The sequence below is a fragment of the Rhipicephalus sanguineus genome, chromosome 2, assembly GCF_013339695.2.
Source record: "Rhipicephalus sanguineus isolate Rsan-2018 chromosome 2, BIME_Rsan_1.4, whole genome shotgun sequence".
NCBI lineage: Eukaryota > Metazoa > Arthropoda > Arachnida > Ixodida > Ixodidae > Rhipicephalus > Rhipicephalus sanguineus.
This window is the reverse complement of record NC_051177.1, coordinates 189,008,202-189,017,994: the sequence shown is the minus strand read 5'-3', so window position 1 is coordinate 189,017,994 and position 9,793 is coordinate 189,008,202.

The window sequence follows — 9,793 nt, the reverse complement described above, 5'->3', positions numbered from 1 at the left end:
GGCGACGCGACCCAGCAGGCCGTTTTTTATGTAGCGGCCGTGCTATGGGTCAGTATCGCAGCAACAAGATTTGTTGTGTTGTGGGCTGTCACAATACTCGCACCAATTCACTTGGAAAAAAGTTTCACCGCTTCCCGAAGGCTCACTGGGAGAAGGAGAGACTACAACGTTTGATACAACTTGTTCGCCGTGACAAGACATTTTGTAATTTTATTCGGTGCAGGGTGTTACGTTTATTTTATGGGAGAGGCGCCCATGGAATGAAACATTGTTTGACACCTGCTTTAATTTTGATACACCCATTATTCATGGTCTCCAAATGGCGATATGTCCTTTTTCACGCTGAATCAATATCGCGAAGACATTTTTTAATTCTAGTTCTTATTTCATGCGCAGCGTTTACGGAACAGACTGGGAGCTCACAGAAAATAGCAGAATTTGGAGTAGGCATTTCGTGGCCAATGCAAAGGCCAGTGAACAGAAGCACCCAGCCTACCTCCTGACGATTTTTTCCATCCCCATACCATGCTGTAACAGCTCGCTCATGCGAATGTTAAAAAATCTGCGGTAACATTTATGCGTGTTTCGCATGTTTAGGCTCAGCTGCGATGAATATTCCTTTCGTTCTAGGCGTATTCGATTCACAGTTTATATCTGTAGGGCTGGTGTACCTGTTTAGCGCTTGTCATGCTCGTATATTATTTTTGTTAGCTTTACATAACAAAATGTTCGTGCTAAAATCAGTATGTTATATCTCTGCACGTACACGGCCACTGCCGCAGCGTGCTTGCACTATCCTGCCAAGCCTGGTTTGCAGTAGTAGGTCGCATCAATGACGCATTTGTTTCGAGAGAGCTTCAAAACAACAAAACAGAATGAAATAAAACGAGACCATAGAATAAAAATGCTTACTTACTCTCAACTTCATACTTTTCGACGGAGCGTTGATGCGCGTTTGGGACACACACCGACTTGTCACCACGCTTCCGTCCTCAGAGACAAGTTCTTTACCACTATGTACAGTCGCGCTCAATATGACTTGCAAGACGGGAGCGTGTGGCCTCACGAGTTTAAAGGTTTCGAATCCCTTCCACTAGCCCTTATTTCTACAACAAAACACTGCTAGCTGACTGGGGGATGTTCCCAAACAAGAAAATAATATTAAGTTACAGAAATGAAGCAAGTTGAAGACGTGAGGAATCATTAAACTCGTGAGGCCACGCGCTCCCGTTTTGCAAGTCATATTGAGCGCGATTGTACAAGACCTGCCTCGCATGTTTACTGCCCTGAAAAATTTATCCAAACCTTCGACGGTCTGAAAACCAGCCAGCAGTTCCAGAGGAACGCATGCAGACGACACCATGCTTGCATAAGCAGCCGCACGTGTGTTCTGGGAGGGAACGCTATCACCCCAGGCACGCGGAAACGGCCGCGTTGGCGCTGAGCGACGCCGCGCTGGTAGAGCCACCTATGCAAGCGCAGTGTGCCCATACTAACGTTCCTTATTTCATTACAAACTCTCAGTTGTTTAACAATACTAATGAATACCTAGGTGTTCAGATAGATAACAGTCTATCGTGGAATACGCATATTAGCCGCGTGATGAGCAGTGCGAACCACACTATCCGTTTTTTTTGCGTCGCAACTTTTGTTTCCTGTTTCCCTAAACCTTCTCCTTCATAAAATTTTTGTCAGGTCAAAACGCGAGCGCCCTTCCTCAATCTGGGATACTCGCTATTCTACACTTGTGAGCGCACTAGAAGCTTTCCGGTATCACTCAGCTCGACAGATTGTTGCTAGTAATTCTTGAAGCGCTCGCATTACTTGAATGAATATTTCTCTTGCCCTCCCTGATCTTTCTAAGAGAAGGAAGCGGGCCCCCTTAGTTCAATTTCCATGAAAGCTATCTATACCAATCCTTAGTGAAGATGCGCTTTGTTAGCTTTTATCGAGCGTCGATCATAACTTCAAAGTGGTTATACCATTTTGTCAGACCAACATATACTTCTATTTGTACGGGCCGAAAACACCATCGGAACGAAATCGCCTGCCAGCATGCCCGTTCGTTCATTTCTTAAGACTGCCATCTTGAACGGGAAACCGTCTCCGCTCTCAACGCTGCACTGATATTGAGAATATTTATATTATTGACGTATTGCCCTATCGAAAAAAAATTTAGCAGATTCCACGTAGCGTGGGAGTCGATGTTATGCGAAGCGTGCGCGGCGTGGTGACTGTGGCGTAATTTTTCACATTCAGCGAAACGTTACGGAATGACGCTAGAGAAATATGGAAGTGGCATACGCACACTCATATGTTGAAGAGTCGCATGTCTATTATATAACCAGTTGTTTACAATTGCGTAGCGATGGCAACAGACACATGGGTGTTACCAACGCCAGACGCGGTGAACTCATATGTAGTGCTCATATTCATCAATACTGGATAGCGCGAATCCGTACAGGACAAAGAAGGAACACAGACGCACAGGACAGGCGTTACTTGAAAAAATTTATGTAACTCATCACCTAAATAGCAGTAACGCAAAAGGCATAGATAGTTTCCAGATTAAACCTATGAAGCATGTAATTGATCTATTAGTCCCTCCTCTTTCTTACATTTTCTACCATTGTCTAAACCAGGTTGTCTTTCCCTGTGCAATGGAAGCCACACGTGTGACGGTGTTATTTAAAAAAAGGTAATAAAAATGATATGGGTAGCTATCGCACTATATCTATTCTTCCTGTATTTTCAAAATTACTTGAAAGAATAATGTTGACTCGATTTACTGAATTTGATGAAAAACACAACTTTATTATACCGTTCGAATTTGGTTTCCGCAAATGCCTTAGCACTGAATTGGCGTTATTAGCTCAAAAAGACTTAATATTAACGGCACTTAGCGAAAGTAAATTAGTCCTGGGAATTTTTGTCGACTTTTCTAAAGCATTCGATCTTATAAAGCACACTCTTTTATTAGAGAACCTGATACGCTATGGCTACCGCGGCAAAGCGGCACACCTCATTAAATCTAGCTACCTACAACATCCTATCCAGAGAGTCAACATAAACCAGGATCTCTCTAGTCCCCTCGTCGTGTCTTCATGTGTGCCACAAGGCAGTATCTTGGGCCCATTCCTTTTACAGCGAAAGCTGTTATGAGATCATTTCGCCGGCCGTTTTTGGCGCCGTAGTTGTCCGCCGCCTCCGCCGCCGCCGGTGTCGGTAACCAGTATCGATCGAAATAAGAAAAAAAAACGAAATAAGAAAAAAATTACAGGATGGAACGAGGTTCAAACCTGGGCCCTCTGCGTGGGAGCCCAGTATTCAACCTCTGAGCCATGCCGGTGCTTGAAACTGCTTTGCAAAAAGGTCCTATACAGGCTTCATGTCGGAAAGGAACCACATTAGCATAATATAATAATATCTGGGGTTTAACGTCCCAAAACCACGATATGATTATGAGAGACGCCGTAGTGGAGGGCTCCGGAAATTTCGACCACCTGGGGTTCTTTAACGTGCACCTAAATCTAAGTACACGGGCCTCAAACATTTTCGCCTCCATCGAAAATGCAGCCGCCGCGGCCGGGATTTGATCCCGCGACCTTCGGGTCAGCAGTCGAGCGCCATAACCACTAGACCAAACCACATTAGCATATGCAATATAGCGTGGTAGAAGAGTAAAATAAGCACCAAGCGTCGCACAACGCGAATTCTGTAACCAGGCGTCACACAATGCGAATTGCGCAACGAGTAGGCTGTGAAATGCTTCCAACCCATTACAAAGATCTCTGCCATAATTCTTCGTCGTCATCAGGCACAGCATCAACAAAGTGCGCATAATGCCTTACATGCGTTTAGCAGGTACTACGGATCTCCGTAAAATGACGAAAAATTGCACATTGCCTGCTGCCCTAGCTACTTCTCAAAAATTAGAATGATATAGAGCGTAGTGGGTTCCTCGCAAGTGCACTTGTATTGGTTGCCAAGGAAGCCTATAAACGCAGATCCATTTCCTCGGGGTCTCAGTAACATTGCAATGCTTTATAGCGTAGTGGGTTCCTCGCAAGTGCACTTGGATTGATTGCCAAGGAAGCCCATGAGCGCATGATCCATTTCCTCGGGGTCTCGGTAAAGTTCTTCACCCCCCCCCCCCGTCTCTCTCCCACGTCAATGTATATTATACAGCAGGACGGGAGAGGGAAATAGTGAGCGGGCGTCACCCAATGCAAATTACATAACTGGTGGGCCGTTTAAAGCTTCCAACCCATTACAAAGGGCTGAGCCATAATTCTTCATCGTCGTCAGTCGTCGCGTCAACAAAGTGCACATAACGCCTTACAGACGTGTAGCTGGTGCCTCGCTTCTCCGCAGAATGACGAATAATGGCTTAGTAGGTGCTTCCCAACTTCACAAAAATTGTGATTTATGGCGAAGTGGGTACCTTTCTTGTCTACTTGTATTGTAGCCCTCAAGAGAGCTTACAACGGGCTCTAGAAACGCCGCTCTTCCAGCTTTCGCTGTGACTGTGCTGCGGTTTCAGCGCAGGCCTGGCGTTTTTTAATCTTTATAATAATGATATTATCAGCATAAACCTTCAGCCAAATTATATAATTTACGCTGATGATACTAGCATCTTTTTAATAGGAAATTTGGTTGATGAATTATTCGATGAAGCCAACTTAACCTTACGGAAGTTAGACGGATGGGCACGTCAAAACAGTTTTAAATTAAATACAAATAAAACAAAACAAAACCTATGTTATTTCGCAGTAAAATTAAAAAGATTACGGTCAATAAAGATATAACACTAAACTATTCGCCAATGGCCCTCGTATCCGGCTTTAAAACATTAGGCGTCGTCTTTCAGGAAACATTATGCTGGGATACACATGTCGATTGCTTAGCAACTAAGCTGTCTCAAGTGATTGGTATTGTTTACCGCAATCCCCATATAGTGCCACAGAATGTTATGATGCTAATTTTCAACAGTTTGTTTCAGTCCCGACTTAATTGCTGTCATTTAGTTTGGGGCACCACTACTCAAGGAAATCTACACACAATACACATTCTACAAAAAAAGTTCCTACGCACAATTGAATCCCAAACTTAGCCGGGCCCAGTCCGTTCAATGGCGGCAATTACAAACAGGCACCTACGAAAAGAACCGTCGAGTCAAAATCGGGCGTAATAACAACGCGCTCTCCGCAGCAAGCCAGGATTGAACGAAATGGAGAGGGCATCAGGAATTCCGAATAGTCAACTTTAATGCTAGAAGTATTGTCAATAAGACGGCAGACTTAGAATACATATTAGTCAATTATGATCCTCATGTAGTTACAATCACGGAGACGTGGTTGCGTTCAGAGATTCAAGATAATGAGATCATGCCTCCCGGATACAAGATAGTGCGTCGGGATCGACAGTCTCGAGGAGGCGGCGTTGTAATAATATTGAAAGAAGGTATCGAATTTAAAACACTAGGCGGTATTGCACGGCATGATAATGTTTGGTGTGAAATGCGTATTGGAACGTCACTATTCCTTCTCGCTCCTGTTTACCGACCGCCAAACTCACCTCTCTCATTCTTAGAGTGGATACAGAGTTACATAGAAGCAAACAAAAAGCGCAACTGCTGGCTGCTCCTAACCGGCGACTTCAATTTACCTGCAATTAACTGGGACACGTTCACAGCAGAGTGTCAGGAGCAGGAACACTGCGATTTGCTCCTAGACATTGCATTCACCTATGACCTTTCACAAGTTGTTCGCCAAAGTACGCGAAAATCGGGGGAAAGTCCGTCTATTTTGGATCTGGTTTTCCTTGACGGGCGCTTTGACCAGTTCGAAGTGTCATTTGATAAGGGTATCTCAGACTAGAGGTGTGCACGGGCTCCGGGTAGCCCGAGCCCGACCCGGCCCGCGGGCCGGGCTCGGGCGGGCCGACGTATTTTCACTTCGGGCCCGGGCCGGGCTCGGGCTCCTTGGAGTTTTATCGGGCCGGGCTCGGGCCCGGTGCAAAGCCAGACTCAAGCCCGAAACATAGAGAATGAGCGGGAATTGTTTTCCAGCACGCATACAGCGCCTTTTCCGCGACCGCCCTTTACCGTTTTTCCTTTCCATTCGCTACTTTAAACAAAAGGGGAGCAGGTAAAGCACTGCCTCTGTTGCACTCCGAGAAACAGAGAAGTAACACCACATGAGCTAGTGACGGCGCCACGCGACTATTCGCGTTAGGTTTAAGGCCAAATCCGATATGAGTGAAAATGCACGCGACAGCGACGAGCGACCAGACGTAGATCGCCTTCATGCAAGCTGACGCTTGCATGGGCATACCCCATACACGTGATGGCTTTGGCGAGCGAACTCCATTGTTGCTGGCATGAGGCCGTCTACTTGTATAGCAAAAGCACGACAGGTCGTGAACAAAAATGCCGTATTGTCGCAGATATGCAATGCAAATAAAATATTTGTTGCATGTTGGTACGTAAAACGTTTACCATTGTCTCGCAGTATTTTTTTTTATATGCGCGTGCATAATTATTACGTTATTTGTTGGTGTACAGCTGATGTGCTTAGCACGTCGCTGATGTACATCCGGTTCGGGTGCTTTGTGACTTCCGGGTGATGAGCGACGGTTTCCAAATGTGAAAAAAACCGAGCGATCGCGCGATTTCGACCACGCGAAATATCGCGCGAACGGCCCGTTTCGTCGCTTGTCGCTGTCGCGTACATTTTGGCGCATATGCGGTTTGGCCTTTGCTCGCCACTACTCTACGCGAACTCTGGCAGCACGCAATAAGAGTGGATGTGACTCGCCGGCTGTGACGTTTGATCATATTTGATATGCTGAATAAAATGCCAAATTACCGGAAAACGATGTTTCGTTTTCGCAGCGAACCTTCAAAAAGCCGGGCCGGGCTGGGCCCGGGATTGCGTTTTCGTACGTCGGGCCGGGCCGGGCGGGCTCGCAGCCCTTTGCCGTCGGGCTCGGGCGTGCCTTCGACAAAGTCAGCGGGCCCGGGCCAGGCTCGGGCTCGGAAATACGGCCTGTGCACAGCTCTATCTCAGACCATGAAGCTCTCTTTGTCGAAATAACACATAACGAAAGAATGTCAAAACATAAAGAGGCGATTACGAATGTTCCCAACTTTTTTGAGGCCGATGATACAAGTATCATTGACTACTTGTCATTTGCACTGGACAGTTTTGATTCTCAAGGTGACGTCAATGCCATGTGGGAATCTTTCAAGGATATTATCTTCCATTGTATAAAAAATTTCGTACCGTTTCGGAAAAGAACGAACGCTAAGCGGAACCCTTGGATAAGCAGAGAACTAATCCAACTGAAGCGTAGAATAAGCCGCCAGAGACGCAAAGTAACAAAAGACCGCGCAACAAAAACTGAATTATCTGCACAACTGCGTTCCATGATTACAGAAGCCAAAAATAGATATTACAAAGAAACACTGACAGAGTTCATGACGAAGTCTCCTGATAAATTTTGGGGTCACATGTCGAAAAAGGATAACGAGTCACTTAGCATTGTAGTTGATAACACAGTGGTTACTGATCCTGCAGTAATCGCTTCTTCTTACAACGAGTTCTTTCATTCGGTGTTTTCTACTCCGTCACAATCCAGTGTCGAATCCGCTCCCTCTCCATTGTTTCGCTCGGAAAAATTGCCAGACGTTGAAGTCTCTTATGAGGGAATTGTAGCCCAACTACCGAATATTGACGTAAAAAAGTCCGTAGGCCCTGATGGGATACCGAATGTATTTCTGCACAGGTATGCGGAATGGGTTGCTCATTACTTAAAGATTATATTTGACACGTCACTCGCATAATGCCGAATCCCTGATGATTGGCTTACGGCAAAGGTTATACCTGTGCACAAGTCTGGTGATAAGCAGTTCATCGAAAACTATCGTCCAATATCGCTGACCTGCGTTTGCTGCAAGCTCCTAGAACACGTTGTAGCCAAGTCACTTTACACGTATATTGAAAATGCCAACACAGTTTTTCCCAACCAACATGGATTCCGACAGCGCCTTTCCACAACAACACAGCTTCTTGAAACAATTAATGACTTTGCCATGATGTTAAACAAAAAGAAACAGATAGATGCCATCTGTCTTGATCTGTCGAAAGCATTCGACAGAGTGCTACATGCAGAATTGCTTCTGAAACTGGAAGTTATGGGAATAACCGAACGAATAGTGAAATGAATAACCGTGTACCTTCGGGGCAGAACGCAGTACGTAGAAGTAGAACACATTAAAGCCATTGAACGTGACGTCAGGTGTTCCACAGGGGTCTTTGTTAGGCACACTGCTATTCTTAGTCTATATTAATGATATCGCCTCTGAAATTGATGAAAGAATCACGATACGGCTTTTCGCCGATGATTGTCTACTGTACAAAGAAATTGATAGCCCGGAAGATCAGGAGTTGCTCAGTGATGCTCTTAGGACAGTAGAAGAATGGTGCGACAAATGGAAAATGAAAATAAATTAGAATAAAACTGTCTCATTGCGCGTAACAAATAAAGTAAATAGCATCTTCTACTTTAATTACACAGCGAATTCCTCGGTACTTTCTACAGTTGACGTGCTGAAATACTTAGGCGTAAATATAGCCACGAATTTAAGCTGGTCTTACCATCTTGGCAAAATATGCGAAACTGCGAAAAGAAGCTCTGGTTTTTGCGACGGAAACTGCATTTAGCTTCACAGTCAGTAAAACTAACAGCTTATCTGACCTACGTTCGGCCCACGCTACAGTATGCCAGTATAATCTGGGACCCTCATCAGTCAGGGTTAATTCAGAGTCTGGAAAGAGTTCAAGGTCGAGCAGCAAGGTTTATTCTAGCACGATACTCTCGTACAGATTCTGTCACCGAAATGCTCACTTTGCTAAACTTGCCCTCGCTTGCTGAACGCAGGCGCATAGCAAGATTAAAGTTTTTTTACCTTCTCACTAAAAACAAATTTAACATCAATAGCACTCAGTACTTGATAGCACGACAAGGTAGAGCATTGAGAAAAAGCAAAGATGGTACTTTCGAAATACCTCAGATGCATATTAACAGTTACGCGTTCTGCTTCTTTCCAAGAACCATTAAAGAATGGAATCAATTGCCACTACTAACGCGAGAAAGTATCAGTGCAGATCATTTTGAAAATAGCCTAGCAGGCTAATAAAGACGCACGCATTTACGCATGATTTTTATTTTGTGGTTGTGGTAGTTCATTCGATAGTAATTGTGCTGTTAGCTTTGTATTGTTTGATCGGTGTATGTGCACATTATTTGGCTTATCAACGGCTGTGTGTTTTTGTACGGCGATGGTCGGTATAATTTTCTAACATCGCTTGATAACTGTGTATTTATGGTGTTGTATAATTGTGTTTATGGTGTTGTATAATCGTATAATTGGTGTTGTTTGATCATTTATATACGAACTATTTGGCTTATGTACGCATATGTTTTATTTTGTAGTATTTTATGTATGGTTTCTTATGTAGTATGGTTTCTTATATGTACGCTTGTGTTTTTTTTTTCTTATGTAGTGTGGTTTCTTATGTATTTTTTCTCTTCTCAAGTGTGTTTTTTCAGCTCTATTTTTTATGTACAACATGAAAAAGTGCTGCTGTTCACCCACCCTGTAACGGCCGACAGGCCGTCAGTATGAGTAAATAAAAATAAATAAAAATCCTGTAATTATGAAGCCCATTTACCGTGATTTGTATACAACCAACTCATGCAAGTATTGCACCAATAGGGCCACACTAGC